Here is a 21,847-nt window from a genome sequence, read left to right on the forward strand (position 1 = left end):
GGAAGTCGGAGGGCATGGGCCACGAGGGCGTGGCCAAAAAGTGGGGGTGGTCACCGTCCACGCGGTGCCGAGATCGTTGGGGGCGTAGGAGGGGGTCGAGGCAGCGTGGTAGCGCAGGGGTCAGCTGCCCGTGCCAAATGCCGCTCGAAGTGCCCAGGTGAGAGTGAATAATTTTAAAAACACACGAAGTCAAACAGAGCACAAGTCAGTCAATCAAATTTAAAAATGGAGCCCAAACAGTCCCGGCTTCCGCCTCAGGACACACAAGAACTAGCTGCCAGTCGCTTACTAACAGCGTTTATATCTGGCGCTTGATGGGGGCGTGGCCAAAAAGTGGGCGTGGTCACCGTCCACGCGGTGCCGAGATCGTTGGGGGCGTAGGAGGGGGTCGAGGCAGCGTGGGAGCGCAGGGGTCAGCTGCCCGTGCCAAATGCCGCTCGAAGTGCCCAGGTGAGAGTGAATAATTTTAAAAACACACGAAGTCAAACAGAGCACAAGTCAGTCAATCAAATTTAAAAATGGAGCCCAAACAGTCCCGGCTTCCGCCTCAGGACACACAAGAACTAGCTGCCAGTCGCTTACTAACAGCGTTTATATCTGGCGCTTGATGGGGGCGTGGCCAAAAAGTGGGCGTGGTCACCGTCCACGCGGTGCCGAGATCGTTGGGGGCGTAGGAGGGGGTCGAGGCAGCGTGGTAGCGCAGGGGTCAGCTGCCCGTGCCAAATGCCGCTCGAAGTGCCCAGGTGAGAGTGAATAATTTTAAAAACACACGAAGTCAAACAGAGCACAAGTCAGTCAATCAAATTTAAAAATGGAGCCCAAACAGTCCCGGCTTCCGCCTCAGGACACACAAGAACTAGCTGCCAGTCGCTTACTAACAGCGTTTATATCTGGCGCTTGATGGGGGCGTGGCCAAAAAGTGGGCGTGGTCACCGTCCACGCGGTGCCGAGATCGTTGGGGGCGTAGGAGGGGGTCGAGGCAGCGTGGTAGCGCAGGGGTCAGCTGCCCGTGCCAAATGCCGCTCGAAGTGCCCAGGTGAGAGTGAATAATTTTAAAAACACACGAAGTCAAACAGAGCACAAGTCAGTCAATCAAATTTAAAAATGGAGCCCAAACAGTCCCGGCTTCCGCCTCAGGACACACAAGAACTAGCTGCCAGTCGCTTACTAACAGCGTTTATATCTGGCGCTTGATGGGGGCGTGGACAAAAAGTGGGCGTGGTCACCGTCCACGCGGTGCCGAGATCGTTGGGGGCGTAGGAGGGGGTCGAGGCAGCGTGGTAGCGCAGGGGTCAGCTGCCCGTGCCAAATGCCGCTCGAAGTGCCCAGGTGAGAGTGAATAATTTTAAAAACACACGAAGTCAAACAGAGCACAAGTCAGTCAATCAAATTTAAAAATGGAGCCCAAACAGTCCCGGCTTCCGCCTCAGGACATATCTCCTTCCCATCTCCCCTTTCTCATTCAGTGCTTTTTGATGACTTTGAGGTGACATAAAGTGATAAATAACCAACATATCAAAAATAATTGGGACCCAGTTCACAAAGAAATTGGAATACACGTGTAGGTTTACACTTATATGTGGATGCGGATTTAAGAATTTCAGCAATTCTAAAGCGTTGCCAGGAGTACCCCTGGGACACTTTTTAGAATTCTTCTTTACGCATGCGTAATTTTACTGATTATAACATTACATATGCAAAAATTGTCATGCCTGAGTGCAATTGCACTTTTTAACTTTTATCATTTTTCTCTTCACAGGAAATATATATTTCCCCAAGGAGAACCCAACCTTCCCATAAGAGTCCACCAATTTTGCAGGTATTCCCTTCCCACTCCAAACCTAGGAAACACATTTACTCCTTCCATTGGCAAGAGTACATTTGCAAGCATTTCCAATGTAGGAACAGGCAAAGAAAACTTTGAGAACGCCCACAAATCCCATGTCCTCTCACAACCGCCGCCTCCCCACACAGAAGCAGATTTCCTACATAGACCAAGTGTAACATTAGATGTGCATGAATGGATTTAAAAGTGCAGATTCACATGAACAGGCACTCATAAATCAAGACATCTTTATTTTGATCGGTCGGTGGGAGGGGTGTTGTGTGGATGGAGTAAGATGAATGAAACTTGTCGTTCACATCTGAGGACATGCAAGAATAGTGTTCGACGTCAGCAGTAAAATTATCCTGACTTGTCTAGTCACGAACATAAAGTTGTCCAGTCATGCTTCCGGTTGGCGGTGGTGTCGGACGCTTGTTTGCCCGATGCTGCGTGGGGGGGGGGCTTCGACACACTGCAGCGGGGGCACAGCTCACGCTGGAGGAGTGTTTCACACTTCTCAGAGAGCGAGCGGGGGGCGGGATGGATGACTCGCGGCTGCTTCTTCTCCTGCCCACGGTGCGCCCAGAGACCCTTCCTCCTCCTCGAGGCACAGCCCGGGCTCCTCCAGCTAAACAAAACAGCAGCTGCTGGCTCTCGAGCGCCGCGAGAAGCGCTGTTTTAACGAACACGCGCGCGCGCAGCGCCCGGCCCGGGACTTGTTGACCAGCCCCGAGTTGTCGAATACCTCGAATAGCTGTCATATTTGCGGTTGCTGCTGCTCCAAGTCAGCGGGGCTCGGCATTTTTTTTTTCCTGTTGTGCTGTAAACGAAGAGACTAGCTTTTGTCACCCATGGTTGCCTTTCGGAGCTACCCGAATTGGCAAGACCCCAAGCCCCCGCTGCCCCCGCCGCTCCCTGCCTCAGAAGCTCACGAGCCTTGAAAAGTTTAGTTTGACAGCAGAACCACTACTGACAGATGTCACTGTACGTCTGGTGCAGGGCGGGCAGCTCTGGAAACGGGCAGGTGTCGTGAGGTTCGCTGTTTATTTTTATATTTAGTTCACGGTTGTGTTTATCTGTGAACCAGGCCCGGCCATTGAACAAATAAGCCAGGCACGACAGCAGCCAATTGATGGAATCACGGATCAGGCACTTCTAGATTTCAACGGCACTTGACCCCAGAGCTTCCGTAATTCAATGGGGCTTCTGGTTAAGGCTTCTATGCGTAAACAGGGGGCAGTTCTGCACTTTGCAGCAGCGTTACTGTACTCAGAACAGGGCAGTGGTGGAATGTTACTGCGGAGCTGATGAGCTTTTGGGACAGTGTCATTCATTCTTAGCAGCGGGGTTGTTGACCTTTTACAATTGCAGTACAGCCTCTTATCTGCAAATCTGCAGTGCCGCTGTAATGATTTTCGAGACCCCAAGGCAAGTTATATTTGTGTTGCCCCTGTTCGGTACAACTTTTTGTTTTATTATCCACTCTCTGCCAATACAAGTCCACTAATAGCAAACACTCGTGCATCACAGGTTAAAGGTAGAGCTAGAGAGATAGACAGAGAGATGAACTTCACTTTCCCAGGTCCCCTTGGAAGGTGGGGCTCTGGGCAATTGGACACTTTGTCGTGTCTTATAACGTCTCTGCAAACAGCTGACTTGCTAATGGATCGATATTGCCACTGGTCAGCAGAGCTGGTGTCTTATGTTAGTTTAGTACTGACACTTCTCAGTGGGGCCCTTGCACTTTTCATGGGACACTGGTGTCACTTCTTAGCAGCACCGGCACTTCCCAGCGAAATTGCAGCACTATTGATGTGCAATAGTGGTACGTCTTATTCACACTTCTGCATCTTCATGGCGTGGCGCCGCAGCACATCCTTGAGTTTCTATGAAAGCAGTTACATTCTTCTTGGCGCTGTTCAGCACAGCTGTAGTACTTTCAGTGGGTGGGACAGCGGTGGTATTTCTCAACAAATGGGGTATTTTAAACAGACCTAAGTGGCAATTCTCGACAATGTTGTAAGGGTAACACGAATGTTGCTTGCTAGCGAGGATGCTACACACGTAATGCTCAAGTTAGCACTTCTCAGTTGAGAGCTATACTTTCATTGGTACAGGACATGCACCTGGCCACCTTTGGCACTTCTCGACTGAGGAGCTCTGCTTCCATCAGTACAGTAGATGTATCTGACCAACTTAGGCACTTTTCCAAGCAGGAGCTATACTTCCAGTGTTACTGTATATGCACCTAGTAAACCTCGGCACTTCTCTATTGAGGAGCTATACTTCCAGTGGTACAGTACATACAGCTTTAGTACTTCTTGACTGAGGAGCTCTGATTCCAGTGGTACAGTACGTGCACCTGACCAACTTCGGCACTTCTCTGTGAGGAGCTATACTTTCAGTGGTTCAGTACGTGCACCTGACCAACTTCGGCACTTCTCTGTGAGGAGCTATACTTTCAGTGGTACAGTACGTGCACCTGATGTTCTTTAAAAAGAGAAGGACTCGCAAACCTGCTAAACATGACGCAGGACCGGCACGTCTACCAGAGCTCCTGTAGTGCAAAATAAGATAGCCGGGCACTTCTCGGACATGTACCTACCTTTCATGAGAAGGGCAGCACTGGCTCGGTCCAGTAGAGTAGCTGTACATTTCATGACAGCGGTGCCACTTCTCAATCAACGTCAGTACCTTTGGTGGGATCCTTCCCAGCACTTTAAAACTGCCCTTTAACTATCCCACTTTAGGATGGTGGCGGCTACCACACAGAGCGCGGCTGCGCCAGCGCTTGTGTTTTTCACACTTTTTAAAAAGTCCGGGCTGAGAGGAGGGGGCTGTGGCTCCGGGCACGCTCGGGACAACAGTAGCCGGCACTTCTTAACGAGGTGCTTCGGTGGCTCCTAAGGGTTAAGCTAACAACTTTGGAGGGCGTTAAAGCCGCCGCCGCTGCTGCCTGCCACCGCCACACTCTGCAGCAGCGGCGGCTATGAATTAGCATATCCGACCTCCTGGGAGAGGAGTCAAGTGATATGTGAGCCCGGGGCCGCGCGCGCCCAGGGAGCGAGGGGGAGGCCCCTGAGGCCGCCATTGGTCAGCGGCGGCGGCAGCAGCTCCTTGGCGAGAGGCCGGAGCTGCCCGTGCACCAGCCTTCCGCTGGAGCTGCGGCTTGCACAGCGCGAGGGGCGGGAGGCAGGGGGACAGGCCGGCAGCAGCAGCAGCAGGAGGAGGAGGCGGTGGTGGCGAGGGGGAGGGAAGAACAGACACTGGGAAAAAGAAACAGGGAGGGCCTTTGACGCGGGGCGCCCGGGGGCAGAGAGGAGCTGCCTGGGCGTCATTCTGTTCATGGCAAGTGCGGGGCGCGCTGCTCGCCGCAGGCTGCTGCCGCTCGCCGCGCCTCCCGCTCCTCCTCCTCGCTCTCCTCCATTGTACGATGCTGCGCGCAGCCCTGCCCAGGGGCGCCGGGGAGGCTTGAGCGGCAGCCGGCGGGCAGCGGCCCCCGAGTCCCATGGAGCTGCCGCCCGAGGCGTGAGGGGCCGCCCGTCCGTCTGTCCCTCCCCATGCTCTAGCGCTCAGGTGCAGGCTGCATGCGGTAAGTTCGGCTCGCCATCCCTTGCTCTCCCTTTTTATGACAGAAACTCGCGTGGAGGGAGGGCAGGGGGGAGATGTCAACATGTTTTATGTCTGTGCGCTCCTGTTCTGCTTGTGACCGACCTGTCTGTAGGCAGCTGTGGAGATACACTGACCCAGGGAGATAACCCGTTATATTGCGATAACTCAGTCGATCCATTGGGGTTGATTGGTCCGGGTGCTGCAGGTTGGATTGGGGACTTTGGCAGAATCGCCCGAACTTGGCCCTCTTTTATATAGAGTCGTCCCCTCTCCTGCAGGACGCTATCACAGGGGCCGAGTTAGTCCGCTTCTGGGAAACTTCAGTTTAAAGGGAAATCCTCGGGCGCCAGCGGCCGTGCCTCGCTCTATCACCATGACTTTTTTCTTTTCCCTCTTGCCGAATAGCGCGATACAGAAGGTACTGCGGTCTGCTCAGCCCGCAATAAATCAAGTGAGTAGAGAAGCCGTCACGAGTGTCCGAGGCGGAGCGGCTGCTGTGTTTTTTTTAATTTTATGTAGCTGGTTGCGTGCAGCCTCCGTCCCCCCTTAGCAGGTGTGTATTGTCACTCAGGGCCACGGGGCTGCGTGCAGTGGAAGACTACCCCCCTCCATTTCCCTCACCACAATGAGAGCCCCCTGCGGTGGCCACGGTGGCGCCCTGTCTGGTGGGAGGCCATCTGAGGTAGCATCATGGGCGTCCTTCTCCCACAACAGTCTCCACACTGGCCGGCTGTCTGGTGCTGAAGGCGAGGACGGGTCCGGCACCGGGGGATTCCCGCACCTTCCCAATTCTCAGCACAGTGTCTGGCCCATTCTGCCGTTCACTGGAGAAAAGTGGACAGGGCCGTTCTTGTCTGAGCACGGAGGCGGCAGGCACCGGCGCCAGTCGGTTAAGAAGTGGAAGTTGTTTCCTGGTAGAAATTCCAGTTGCCCAGTTACATTCGGTTTCTATTCGAACCAACTATGGCATAGTAAAATAACTTGTTTTTTATAGACTGCTTGATGCCACATTTCTGTCATTTCTACTCATCGTTAATGAAAAGTGTTATGGTGTAATTTAAACGTACTAATGCATGCGCCTCGGAAGAATGGAATGCTGCGTGGCCTTTACTGAAAGTAAACCTCATCATTCGTCAGTGCATGTTTTGGGTGTGATCTTTTAAATCACTGAACCTTTCTATTCGACTAACCCAGAAATGAGTGAGCCTCGTCAAATGCAACTATAAGACACCGTTAAACACGATAAAAAGTTAATGACACCACTGGCGGGCCCTAAGCTGCAGCTGGAACTTTATTCCAGAAGTGCTTAAGCTAGTGAAGATACACGTGGCTCAATCATGTTACTCGTATCAGTGTGCCAAAAAACTGATTGATACGTGTATTAGTACAATGCAGAGGTTAAATAGTTTATTTGCACATCTGTATAGATGTACGTATATATTCATCTGTGTATGCACACAACTGAATCCAGTAAAATACATTTGTAACCGAGTCTTAGTAATTTCCACTAATTTCACCTATTTGGGGATATATAGCCAATTTTTCCCAAGGACATGGAGCTCAGTTTTTAGCTGTCCAAATACCTCTACAACCAAAATGTCAGTCTGTCAACTTGATACGAGTCACCACCAATAATACTGTTCCTTATAAGTGAAACGTAACCACTACACAGTAGGCCAACAAAACCTTTTCGCTTTAACCATTGCCACTTGGCTACCAAGATTCCATTGCCACTTGGCTACCAGAATTCCACTTCAGTTTGAAGCGTCTTGTATAGTGTTGAAAAATTATTATTTTTCCTATAGAGCATGCACTCAGGACTTTCACTTCATACTAGTAATCATTTACAGGATTTACAGGCTGTTGTCATTGTCGAACCTGGAGTAGTGGGTAATACGTGTGTTACTAATACAGTGCATAGGGCACGATTAGGCTTTTGTGTTACATCTATTTTCCAGATGGTTCATCAAGGTTATTATTCATTCTTGTACGTACTAATGTGGAGTTACAAGATGTACAGAACATCACAGCTAGAGATCACCAGGCCCGTGCCACAGCATAAACATTCACCCTCAGAGGAAGGTATTTTAGCACTACTAAGGCCCAAAATAGGAACATTGGGGGAACACACTCTCGGAGAAAGTGTGTATCTTTGCTGTGTGCTGTCAAGCAAGGAGTATTACATTTATTTCATAAGTGCATGTGCAGCCCTTTGCACCTGGACCTAAATTCGCGTGTGAATCTCCAAATTCACGGCAGGTCATTTGCTTGTTCTAGTCTAGTGTCCCAATCCTGCCTTCAAATTTACACAAGTCAGTGCAGCACAAGCAATAACCCAGACTCCTTATAAATGCCACCCAAGAGTCGGACTTGAGTTTTATTGTTTAACCTCTGCTAGCTATACATGTCTATGCCACAGTGCATATGAACTGAAGAGCAAGGGCTCTCCAATAGGTGGTTTGATGGCTTTCAGGACTTAGGAAAGAGATTGCCTTATGCAGGTCATATTGCACGTGGTCAAGGATATAAGTCCAAAGAGATGCTCTGGCCTTCTCCAAATGTTCAAAGACACAAATGCTCCCTGGGAAGATTTGTGGCATAATGGAGCCACTATAAGTACACAAGCCTTTTAATGTGAGTAGTTTTTAAGGATATGAGGCTTACCCTTTCTTTTACTGCAAGAAGCCATATTGACGGGCTTTTGCTAGATTTATAGTGGTTTGAAAAGTATTGAATAATTCTAGTCTCTACTAGTTGTGTGGTCCAGAAAGGGACCTGGCAAGCCACCAAATGAAAAAAATGCATGAAAAAGGGTACTAGTCGATGTTGTTTGCACGGCGTGCATATTTTATATATGCTGTAAGGAGTTGTCAGTTTTGTTGGGGCGCCAGGTATGATGCAAATAGCCTGATGAAACATTTGAAAACTGATTGCAGGGCTGAGTCACAAAGTAGCACTTTTAAGACTTGTAGCTTATGGCGAAATATTTTTTAGTTATCACTTTTTAAGCATTCACAAAAATCTATTGCTCTATAGAACCCAAATCTGTAAGACCACAGATGTGTGTTTTTGCCTAACCTAGCGCATTTTCCATCCGTGGAAATTCTATCCTTTTACAATTCAAGTAAAGATGCACTGTACATTTTTTTTCCTTCACTTGGAAATCAATTTTCCATATGAAGCAATCCCTCCCCCCCCCAGGTCACATTATTTTGATTTTTTTCACACATAATGTGCACACTTTAACCTGCTTTATTTCTCACAGAGTATAGGAGAGTAAATAGGGTTTGAAAAAAAGCTTTGGAAAGGTTTGTGAACAGCTACAAAGTTACGACTTTGTGGGAGTTCATTAGGTTCCCACCAGCACTTCCTAGCCCTCTTTTTGGAGCTGCTAAGTTCCCACCCCTAACTCCAAATTTACAATTGTGAAAAATCTATCACACTTAGAGTTTTCACAGTTGTAATTTCTGTGTGCAGGTCCAAATGGTATTTAGAGAATTCAGATCTGCAGGCATTACTACGCTTCCCAATTGTACATATTTCATCAATTTTGAAAAGATGGAACGCCATGTGGGTCCTACTGGAAGTAGAACCTTTAACCTGCATTTGACAAACGAATCTCCGCTGTGTACATTCATACCAATGTTCTACCTGGTCAGCTATAGGCCATGTTGGTAATGTGTGTTGAACTGCCGCGGACGCCCCTTGGTATCACACCACCCGCGCCGCAACCTTCCTGCGAACTGATTCCTTCGTATATGTGGAAATTCCATCAAACATTCAGATAGCAACCGCAACGTTGTACCCTTACCCTCGGATGCCTCCCTCCTCGCACTCGCTAATCAGGCAGTATGTGTTCATCCTAGTTAACTCTCGTCCTGATGATGATCTATGTATCTTGTTATAGATCGAAACGTCGTCGACTCTTTAAACAGCATGCACGTTAAACTCACTTGTTAAAGCTAGTGCATTACTGTTTACTTTCTAAAAGCTTGCCCCTACTATCTGAATTGGCGATAAGCTTATGTTTTGCCTGAAAATATGTCATATATACATATATATAGATATATATATATATATGCGATTGTCCTCATGTGTTGTATGTTGAAGGATACAGGACTGTGTCCCACTTTATTACGTTCTGTTTGATTTTGAATAATTAAGGTTAAAATATTAAATCTACATGTCCGGATGGACATCTCTACCTAATATAGTACTGATTCTGGTCTATATTCATTGCTTTCTCACTTATTTGTGTTTGAAGGACCGTTTGTTTTTCATAAAATGTTGGTAATGTGTGGCACAGTTACACCCAAGGTGGATATCCAAAGGCAGAAATCATCTTAGAGTGAACAAGGAGACAGTGAAGAGCTCTCTTAGCGGGCTAGAAAAGGAGTGTTTTAGGGGTATGTGCAAGGTTAGAAGATTGAGTTGTGACCTAAGTGCCGGGGCGTGGGGACACTATTCAGTTTTTTTTTTTCACAGGATGTTGTAAATCGATTAATCCTTACTGTTCCTTTGGTGGTGTTTGGAGATTGTAAGCATTTGTTAAAACCCGAAATGTAATTGTATCTGGGATATGTGTAAATATTTCATGTGGAATCATAGAAATGGTATTGATGATCTGAAGGTACCCCTTGCTTCCATCAGAAATCAATGTTGTTGGCATACAATTGGGGGGAGAAAATTTGCGTACAGGGTGTGCCAGCACTGGAGGTCACATTGTACCTGCATTCTTATAACTGATACAGAAGACCCAACATTTCAAGAAATACCTGGATGGTTCAGCAAGGGATACATTAATCTTTTTTTTTTTTTTAATACCAAAGCCCAGTGAAACAGCATACCAATGGAAGCATTTCATCACAGTTAACTGCTTAAAACCATCTACATCATGCGGTCACTTTTAACAGATAGAATTTCTGGTCCGTTTGAAACAGTTGTTTCCGTGCAGGCTTACAGTGCTTACCAATTCTTGTTAAATAGGTAATACTCCAAGTTGCTTTTTGATTGGTTTCTAGTGCGGTTACGATGTATTTAACTAAATTACAGGTAGCACACGTTTCATACTCACCTAGGTACTTATAGCAGAACGGAATCAATAGTCCAAACACCACCGACCGGAAGATGACACAGGTCACAAGACAGGGCAAATGTTGAAATCGTGTGTGTGTGTGTGTGTGGAGGGGGGTTGGGGTTAGTACATGATATTCTTTAAACATGAGCACTCGCTTTGCTGTCCTGGGAGGCCTAGCCATGCATGCCTTTGACCTCTGTGGTAGGGAAAAGATTAAGGGACAGATGAATCAAAGGGTTTTACCCATTCTGTGTCTATGGGAAAATGTGTTCATACATATCCCCTAATCTCAACCTGATAGCTCCCTTCTTGAGCAGGACTTTCTGCCGGAAAAAGGAAGAAAATACCTCTGTGAGGGTATGAGGACACTGCTGTGAGGGTATGGGGGATAACACTCCAAGGAGATAAGGGTATCTTTCTGAGGGCATGATTGTATCTCTGCGAGGGTATGAGGACACCTCTTTCCGGGTATGAGGATGAGAATACCTCTGAGGTACCAGGATGGTTCTCTCTACTGCCCCTGCTAAATGTTCCCGCAAAGTTATCAAAAAAAACCCTGGCTGTTACCTTTGTCAGGTCTCCATCTCCTGGGGTCCCTTTGATAGGTGGCTGAATTTTTGGGCACATTTTCATAATAGGGGGTAAGCGATCTGTTAGGTCAGTAGCCTTCCATATAGTTGAGGTATCAGTCGTATATAGTTTCTGTAAGATTATGCAGTTGTGTGAATTTTTACACAAAGGGACGTTGTTTGCAATGCCTTTGCGTGGGCGCTCCCTTCTTGTGTGGTACAAAACTCATTAATGTAGACAAACAATGGTCAAGTTCTTATTTAGGTAAGTGTTCTGCGCAGAACAGCTCATTCGAGGCTCTATTTTATAGTTATTGCTGTAAAAACTGCTTGTTGTCATATTTGGGCGCACCTGTGGCGCATACGATTTTGCACATTTTGGACGTCTCGCGATAAAGCTTCTTCTTGATGGTCAATTTGAAACTACTGATTTTAGTCTTTTAAAAATTCGCTGATTTTCATTCACATTAAAGTTTTCGAGGATGAAGTCTCTCAGGCAGTTTAATGGCATGGAATGAGTCCTCCAGGCTGTGTTTTTTTTTCAGTGTGCAAAACCTTCGACTTAAAACAACCCCATTCTTTACAGCTAGCTTTAAGACTTCCTCGAAGTGTCAGATGAATTGTAAGGGCCAGTATTTTAGTAAGAGATAACTAGGATGCATGCCCTGTGTAATGATGAAGTCCAGTAGCCGACATTGATTTTAAGTAAGTTTATTTAGCCTTAGATACAAGTTATGCAGAGCGGCCCCACCAGGAGTAGCCTGCCTGCTGCTGAGCCCATACTCCCAACTGCCACACCTCACCTGACAGGCACCCAAACATCCCATTCATGTCCATCACATCAACATTCCACGCTGCACATTCACACTGGCTGAACAGCTAGGAAGAAAGTAACAGGATAATTACATAAACAAGATACTACACACTGCCATTCAGTAAATGGGACAATAAAATGGGCTTTCCAACCCACATTTATGTGTGGTCCCCCCCCCCCCCCCCCCGTCTCTATACATGTGGAATGCTTATGGCTGTTCTTTGTGTTTTTTTAAAAATGTTTAAATCACTCCCACATGAGATATTGTATATACTTTAAAACGTAATTCTAACCGAAAGCTGCCATCTTGGACAGTTGGACTTCCAGTCATGCTGTTCCAAATTGAGACTACAAGAACTAACGCACATCCAGAGTGTTTTTAAGACTTCCAAATATTTTATCACAAAACGCAAAAAACATACGCGCTCCAGGCCAGTCCCAGGAGCATGGACTTAAGATATTGAAGAATAAATATACGGGTTGCGTTTACCTCCATTAAAGCGGTTAGGTGCTGGTACATTCATTTTTGTAAGCGAGAACTTGGTGTCAAATAAATATTCCTTTATCCACACAGAACACAGAAAAGGCTTCTGGTTTGGTTCATTCGTATATATTGTCCCAGTCTGCAAGCGCTCGTGACTGCCACCAGCTTCCAGGCAGCAGGAAGTGTGTCATGCTCAGAAATTTAGAGCTTCTACACTGACCCAGTGACTTACATGCACCTGTTTCCCAGTAGCCACTCCGATGCTTAATTAACTGTTTTGTGCCCGTGACTCACGCTGTTATTCGGCAAGTGAGGCCTGTAGATCAAGCTTGATACCAATACACTGACCTGAAACTAAAGTAAGTGAAATGGTAAATTTTGGCTAAACCATTTACAATAAATGTACGTAATTAAAAAGCATAAGAAAAAGCACAACTGTGGCATCTGTGAATTTAAAGCTATGCTACCCTTAGTAGTACTGCTGTATTTATTTGCCGGATTAGTGGCCAAAGGGCTAGTGCATCCACTTCAGGTATCTGTGGTGGACTTCATGGTCACGGGTTCGTATCACGTCCGGTTAATTCAACCTGTCATCGTTCCTAGGTCGCTAAAATGGGGACCCCTGAGTTGGGTAACATCAAACCTCTTATTGTTTCAGCGCCAAGAGACCTTTGGAAGAAAGTGTGCTGTACAAATAGACGTTTTGTGATGTTATCCTAATTCCTCTCATGCAGCTGATATTAGCTGTCACCTTTACCTCGAATGGTAAGAAGCATCCTTGTGGTGTGGTCTGGTCCATGCTCATCCACTCCTGTCCCAGGGCCGCCTTAACTTTACACCAGCTGTACCTGAACACCAGTGCGTCCAGAGTGCTCTCTGTCAATTGTGTGCTGGACGTTTTCAATTTGTTTGGGGGTTTTGGGTCCAAACTGACTATTTGGCCTGTCATTCTACAAAAATAACACCATTCAACTCCACCTGGTCAGAAAGCAAAGTCCTACATTTCACATTATACTTTATACTTCAGTGACTACAGAATCCCGAACCAATTACAATTGAAGAATTCTGGGACTCGTGTTAAGGTCTCGCTGATGCTTCCATGAGTTCTTCAGTTTCTTATTGATCATATTAGCACATTTTAGGGCGCATATGGAAGCGGGTAAACCTTATGCAGAAAAGGCCTCTGACCTGGCGCTGAGCAAGTGCAGAAGCCGCATGGATGGATGGTGGCCTTATAGTCATGGTGTGGGCATAAATTGAGCCACAAGAGCGTGGTAGGGTACCTGGCTAAAATGGCAGACTTTTTTTCTTGTTTTTTTTGTTATTGTGGCCTCAAGGTTGAGCACTCCTGCTAATGTATTGCATAAAATGTTGTGTGGGTAACATTAAAAATGACTAATCCTTCTGCACCTTGTATCTGTCGATGTGCATATACCTACAGATAATCAATTTAATAACGTTACGGTTACGAATTAAAACCACAGAAATTGGCACGCTACGGCTAGGACCACAATCTATAACTCCCTACTACAACCATGCAAACCATAACTCGCACACCAAATGCAATGCTCATACCCTCACCCTTAATGAAACCGATGTAATTAGAAATGTAATTATTTTACAGATTAGGATACATATCAAATTACCTTTTCCACTTTGACACATACAACAATGAGCATCGTAACCATATTGTTGAGTATGCGGTGTTGTTTAATTATATTTTGTTTTTAGGTGTTATTTATCGACAAAATATTGTGAGGTGAACCTCTCCGGCTCGCCATGTTAAACAAGCATTGGTAATGCAGCGGTTTCGCCTATGTAATGAATAAAGAGCTGTTGTCATCAGTTATCGTCCGGGAGAAGGGAAGAGCTCCCTGACAGATAACACAGGAGTGGAGAGGATGTGGCGCAGGGGTCAGAGCTGCTGACTCAAGATCTGGGAATTCCAGTTCGATTCTCGGTAGCGCAGCGCAACATCCTGTGACTCTATGCAAATCACTTAATCTCTCCGGGTGATACATTGTTAAATAAATATGCTGCGAGAGTAAAAGGCAAAACTTTATGGTAATTTAGTTTGACCAAATTGGATGTTAACAGTATTTCGGTGGCAGAAAAATAAGAGAAGCAGGCAAGGAACAAGCATGGGTAAATGCAAGAAAATATGCTACAGTCAATAGAAATGGAAGAAAGGTAAGTGGCACACACAAGATCCAATGAAAAGCCAGGAAAGAGAGGAGGCGGGATGTAAGTCCCTTTTTAAGTTTATATCAAAAACCATAGATTTCGTGCTGTGCAGGCTAAACCTAAAAAAGATTGTTGCTTGCTTAACCTGACTGGCAGAAAAATACTCAAATGATGGGGAAGGTAAAGACATGGGAATTAAAACAATCCAGTCACACGTTCAGTAGAAAATAAATACCCTCTATTAGAATCTAAATACCATCCCAAACAGCCCCTAACCAATAGATCATACATACTCCAGACCAAAGCACAAGCAGATAGTGCGACCGCAATCATTTTTTTCAGAAGAGCACCTGCTGCTTAGCGTCGGTGGTTACATAGCGAAGCTCTTGCCAATGTAAAATAAACGCAGTGCCACGTCTGCCATACCTTGATAAAATTAAAAGAAAATGTGAGGTTTTTTTTGCCTTTCTGGTGGCCTGTAAGTGGTGCAGCACAATTTGGTGTTAACATCATGTATTGTTTTTCTCGTTGTCAACTTCCCACAAAATACAATTATAGATTATTATTTTTTTCCTTGTGATTCTCGTTTGAAGGGATTTGCATGTTGGATGTAATTTTTGAAACAACTTCGTGTCACACTATGTAATTACTTTTGATGACTACTCCAAGTAGTCCATCTGGGCACTTGGAGGTCTGACTATCAATAACAAAAATATTGTGATGCAAAAATATTGATTGTAGAATACTCTGATTACCATGATTCTGTGATCATGAGTATAAATGTACTCTCTTTAGCGCTGCATCTAGTACGTAACACGAAAATATAGGTATCGTCAAGGTATATAGAACCCTTTTCAACTCCGCATCTAAGTACCTTGATGATACAGATATCATTAAGATCTGGAGATGTGGAATTAGGCATAGCAAAGCTCTATGTACCTTTTATACCTACTTTCAAGATATTGTTGTGGTCTGTATTCTGGGTGTAATAATTTTACAGGAGAGTCTTTTAGTATTCTGGTAGTGTGAGCCCAGCAGACAGCAAAAAGCAGTTGTTTTAGGAGATCCACTGTGAATGCACTAGAGACAAAATGACTGCTAGTGAATTTCAAAGGAGACTGTAGGGCTGCTACATCCTGTACATGGGCAAAGCCATTAGTACATAAGGGCCTATATGCATATGTGTTGGTCGCACTGAAAACTTGACTGGATTTTAGCGTTCAGCTGGTTGACAAGCCCATCTCTCGTGCATAGTGGACCCGAGAGCTCCTTTCGCTCCACACACTTGAAATCTATCCTCACTGAGGCATCCTGGCCTGGTGTTTGTGGGAGCCCTGGCTCCTCGTTTCTTGCTTTGTGTTTGAATTGAGGCAGCCTCGTACCAGTGCTTTACTTTTGAATTGTGTTCCATATGCTTAGTTTACATTTCTGCACAAGCGCTTCAGCGCCCCACTTAGGGGTAGTAAGCGCTATTGTATAAATGCTGCAGTACAATACAGTGGTGTAACGCAAACTGATTGGGCGCGCCTGCAGGATGTGATGAGGGAGCTCCGAGGTCCTGCATCGCACAGATATTCACTGAATGCCCCCTTGAAGGCTTGGGGGCCCACTGACGACCCCAGCCCGGCCGCAGGGCCACAGGAGTCTGCGTTACGCCCCTCTCCTTGTGTGTTTGGATGTTATGTTACAGACGGATTCTGGTGTCTGGACGGCGGTGTGTTGAGCAGTCATTACCCTGACAGTAGGCAATCCCTTCGTCGTGGCCTTGGGGTTAGTTTTCCGCCGTGGTGCAGATCTGGCCGCTCCAGCCTGTATTAGTGGCCCCCCCTGGGAGCCTGGGCCTCGCGGCGGCGGTGCCAGACGGGTACCCCAGAGCGCGCATCCCAGGGCACCTCTGTGTTGTCCAGACAGGCGCCCCACGAGATTCAGGCTGGCACTTTCTATAATTAGTGGTAATAACGGAGGCCTAACACGTGCTATTGTTATAATTGACAGGTTTGACTTTAAAAAAGAAATGCATCGCGCACACATCCCGCCCGGGTGTGACGCTGCGTTAGAACGGTCTTCAGTCGCCGGAAGCTGCCGCGGCAGCTCAGTCAGTAACGGGCTCATACCTGCGCAGGTACAACTGCGCATTCGTCCTTCGTGGCGGCTGAAAGTAGGGGCATCGGGTTGGAATGTATTTACACAGCAAGAAAACTTTTTATAGGGTGCGTTTTATAAACCTGGTCAATATTAACATAAGGCTGGAGTGGGAGCAACAGCTACTTTTGAATTCATTAGGAACGTGTGCATACAAACATGTTGGCAAAAGTAGTGTACACTGGATGTAAAGTACGGAATGCATTCTGTTTTATGTTGGCGTGACTTAAAGCGAGCACGTTTTCTTTTGCAAGGGGTGTTACAAACATCACACAGCAGGGTTTGCTCTATCGTGGAGCTTACACTCAAACTTTGTCGCGTAAGGTTGAGACGGGTCTTTGGGTGTTTTTATTTTTTACATTATACGTATTTATATAAAGTTATTGTTTTGCTCGTAACATGTTGCCTTCTGGACGCTTGGGAACTTGTTTGTCCAGTAGCTCATTAGGCGCGCCATGGTTTCGGCTGGAGCCCAATAATTATAATAATTAGTTTTTTATTTAGCACTTCATACTGCAGGTCTGCTGTGCCTAAGCGCTATAAATAACCGGTGTTGCTGTTATCCAATTTACTAGCAGTTAATATGCTGACTTCCAAAGGATGGCATGCTGAGTTGAGCCTTGTCGACAGTCAAAGTCCTAACCATCCGAGAACCGCACTTCTCAGCGGCGAGCGCCCAACGGATTAAGCCATCTTGTTCCAGATGTGCACTTCTGTTTGGTGCTGACGTATATCCCCACTCGGTGTTAGAATCCGTTGCACGGAGTAAGATACGCTGTTTCAAGTACACCGTTCTTGTCTGTTGTGTGCTTTATGTTCATAAATGCATGCAAAACTAAACTTGGTCATCACAAAACAGCCACTCGATTACAGCACACACACTAACCTATTCAAAGGATCATAACCGCCACTACACAAAACATCTAAAACATACGTATTTTACTTTTACAATCTTGGGGGGGTGCGCTTCCCTCCTTTCCTCTTGTGTGTAGGCTGATTTACGGGGAGTTAAAACTGTACCGCAAAAACACTGGTGTGTACCCCAAAGTTTGCCTTGTTGTTTTGTAATTTATCTGAGGTCAGAGTTCTGCTGAAAACACAGTGACCAAAAGCACCCCCCCCCCCTTTACAGAGATCATCAGTTCAAACTTGCTAAAAATGTATCAAATGAAAAATGTGTGGGCAAACTCTAATACGTTCTAGTGTATGGTAACTGGTTTAAGCAGGTGGTTAGCCTGTATGCCAATGCATGTAGAATTCAGTGTGGCTGACCCGGGTTCTGACTGTATTCACTAATTTTGTTCCTGTAACTTGAAGTAAAAAGTATTTACCGCCTCCATTAAATACCTCATCCTGGGGTATCAGGAAAGGCTTCCCCCCGTTCCAACATATCTATATTTTTACTCGTATGGCTTCTGCACTGTAGCACTACTGTGATTTTGTCAAAAGTGTAAACGCTGGCGTTTTTGATTGCTGTGTTCGAGGTGTGCTTCTCATTTTCAGAGTTGTGCTTCCTTGAAAGCCTGTAAAAGGAGGAGTCTGACTTGGTGGTAACAGCTAATTGGCGAAAAAAAAGAGTCCGTGCCACAAACCTCAACCTCGTGGTTGCCAAGTCCAAAGATCACTTATTGCAGTAAAGAAAGAGGCGGAGGGCAAGGTCCATTTTAAACTGAGGCTGGCTGGCTGGCAGTGGGCACTGGGCCAGGAACAGTGTATTCTCTCGGTTTTATCAAAGATGGAATTTCCTCCTATATGCAGCTGTGCGGTACACTCATTTTATAGTTGCATTCCAAAAGTTAGAATTGTATTTTTTGTATGCAAGCATGCATAAGTGACAGAACTGCATAATACTAGCCCTGAAAGGAGCGTAGGACCCCAGACTGAAACTCTGTTCCGTATGTAAAATTAAGGAACACGTCGGATATCTGATTCCTCTGTTTTTTGTTACTTTTTCCCAGGGTTTCTCCAAGACGTAACTTTGCAACTCAGATAGGTCTATGACGTTGTCAACATAAGATCTCGGGTAAAAGTATCCATGGTGGTGCTGCATGCAGGTTTATGTTACCTGAAAGTTGCTGATGTTTTTGTGTGGTAGATATGTTCTTTTGTTTTTCAGTTTTGTTCACAAGTTTTGTGGTTGGTGGGTGTTTTTCTTCGAGGGTACTTGGGTAACACATAGGGCTCCAAATTCCAAAGGGCCAAGTTTGTATGGCTTTCTGAAAAGCTAGATGTTTTTCTAATTTCCTTTTTTGGGGCGTGTGAGTTGCACAGCTTGATGGCGTGGGCTCCAAAATAGTGTTTTTTAAAAATTTTATTTTTATTTTTTATGTGCCACTTTCAGCTCTGGATGTGTAAAGTTCTCGGGAACCTTGCTCAACTGTTCCAATATAGGCCATACACATTACACCATACACTTCTGCAACATTGCATGCCGGTCTACTTGTCGCTCCAGGCAATTAGCATGCCACTCTGATGGCAATTGTGCCCTAAATACGCTTCTCATACAACATATGTTACCTGTGTGTAGGCATAAGATGCCTTTTCAGATTGGTCCTGACCAACTTGGTGCACCAAAACATTAGCAAGTCTCCACTTTGCCTTTGTAGCTGCAGGATGGCAACTTGGCATGTCTTTCTCGAAAACACTCCTATTTGGGAACTCCTTATCCTACAACCAACGAAATGAGGAACGTTTGCATCTTTTTTTTCTTCCCTGGAAACATACTTATCGCAAATTTGTTACAAATAACTTAGCATGTATTACTTGGGTAAGAAATAGCATTCAAAATGTGTATGAATATCTACAAACTTCAATCTTTGAGGGTCTTTCAAATATTTACATGATTTCCCCAACATCCAAAAAACCCCTAAACTCCAATTCAAGTTACAACCCCTAAATCTACAACTGTGGGAAATGGGCCTTTCTTGCAGATTGCCCCAGGCATAAGTGGAACTTGTGGATACAGAAAGTCTACAAACTCTGATTCTGAGAATAAACATTTTCAATGTCCAGCCACATTGTATTTTAGCTCCCACAAGCTGAACTTGGGTGAACATATATTTTGGTGACTCAGATTATTCATGTCAAGAAAACTATCCAATTTTACATATTTGTTACGTTGTTTGCGCAGACATCCAACTTTTTTTTCGTTTCAAAGAAAAGTTCCATAAAATCCGATACAATTGCAGAACCACAACCATGTTTGAAAATAAAGAAAACAAGCACTGGCAAAGCCAATATGTGTCCGCTTTAAATGGCTGAGTAATTAGCAATACCTAAAGAGGAAATGGGGGAGAGAACAAAAAAGCACAAGTGCTCCCTTGGACTGCCCAAAACAAATAATTAAAAAAAAAGTCAAATATGCCCTGAAAGGAAACCATTCATCCAATCTGAACATTGTGAGACCGAAATGTTCCTACGTGGGACCAACACAAGAATAGAAAGGAAAGCCATTGAATCAAAAGCAGACAATTTAGTGGACAGCAAATCCACCCAATCGCCAACAAGGGGCTGCCACAAAGCCCACTCTAGTATTTGTTATGTATTAGAAGCAATAGACCTGCCCTACAGTAGCTAAAGCAGGATGCTTCAGAGACCGAAAAAATAAATACTAACCATACTGGCAACGTTTTCATAAAAACAGATACACAAATAATTTCAACTGAAACAATAATTAATAACTTGCATATTTTCAAATGCAATTTGTACATGGTGCTTCAAATTAATTGCAGAATGACTTTCGAGCCAATGTTGATATTGGACAAATTGTTGTCCATAGAGCCTCTCAAATGGGACACAGATTTAAGTTCAATGGATGCAATTGCAAACCAGTCCGTGTTTCGGTAGTATGTAATGTCTTACTTTACATAAGGTTGACAAGTCTGTTGTTCATGTTAGGAGAATCTATAAGGGCCAGGGGTTGGTTCCAGTGTAGAAATGTGTTAAAAAGTCTATTATTGGTTTATCGTGGTTATCCTGTATTTTTTTTGTTTTAAGACTCAATTCGGAATAGGTTAGCCAGCATTAAAATACTTTTACGATATCTCTTCTTGGTTTTCTGCTTTAGGTTCATATTTCAAAGGAGGAAAAGGTACAGACTTTTTCTATTTTTTTTTCAAATGTTTCTACTGGCCATGACCTGAATATACCAGCCATATCATTACAATACTGGATAGGTGGCAACCCAAGCAGCACAGTGTCATTGACAAGGCCCCAACTACCTGCATCTGTCATTTTAGGGAAGATTTTCCTCGTGGGTTGCCAACCAAATGTTTTTTTTGGGCACTTTTCTGAAAAAGTAGCTAGTATCCGCTGTTTTTTATACTCTGATGAAATTCGTCCAAACAGATTAACTAAGGCTTCAAAAGCAGCTGAGGTCCTTATGAATGCTCACACATTTAGAGCAGCATTATTTTATTATTTTAAACAACGTTTTTCAGCAATGGCAACATCCCCAGCGCAAACAGTGTTCGTGTGGTACAAAAGGCTCTCTAGCTGTTGAGTGGTGTCTTGTGTGCCTTTTACACTCCAGGCATAACCCCCTGTGCAGGTAGCCATTTTCACACACGCGACAGCTCTATGGTATATTGCATAATATGTACTTTTCATAATTGTCACACGTATTAAGCTAAGAAGATTCATGGAGTGTGTCTCGCCTCAGCTTTTGCCTAATGTTTGTGCTTGTTTTAATTTGTTGGTAGTAATCTATTCAATGTAAAGTCATGTCACTTTGTATGTCTTTAGCAGGTGAAGGTTTATGTTTACTCCTTGGGTATTTGCATAGTTCATGCCTGGTAACACTCACTTTTGGTTGTATGTCTGAACCACAAATTCCTTAACCACGCATGCCTAAACAATGTGGCCTTAATAACTACCGCGTCTTACCCACGCATTCCTTTACCGCGTATGCCTTTACCATGTAATTTTGTGGTAAAGGGGCATGTGTGGCTAAGGTCACGAGCCCCACTCGCCACTGCCCTAAGACACAAACTCCCCCACACTGGCCCCTCCCCCTGCCCTGAGGCCTAAAACCTTGTCCCTTAACCTGACCCGGCCCAGCCCTAAAAACTGCCCCGCCCTCCCCTAAACCCTTAAAACTACCCCAACTGCCCATTCCCCTCCCCCTGAGGCCTAATACCCT

At 45.2% G+C, this 21,847-nt stretch overlaps 1 protein-coding gene across 1 annotated transcript in view; it reads left to right on the plus strand.

Annotated features, from left to right (window-relative positions):
* The first annotated feature begins 5,092 nt into the window (after positions 1–5,092).
* The window catches only part of SERTAD2 (SERTA domain containing 2), a 155,708-nt gene continuing 138,953 nt past the window's right edge, over positions 5,093–21,847 (plus strand). The window contains exon 1 of the mRNA XM_085612524.1: positions 5,093–5,417. The gene's annotated coding sequence lies outside the window, so the exon portion shown is untranslated. The remainder of the gene's footprint in view (positions 5,418–21,847) is intronic.

This window comes from Triturus cristatus, chromosome 6, assembly GCF_964204655.1.
Source record: "Triturus cristatus chromosome 6, aTriCri1.1, whole genome shotgun sequence".
Taxonomy (NCBI): domain Eukaryota; kingdom Metazoa; phylum Chordata; class Amphibia; order Caudata; family Salamandridae; genus Triturus; species Triturus cristatus.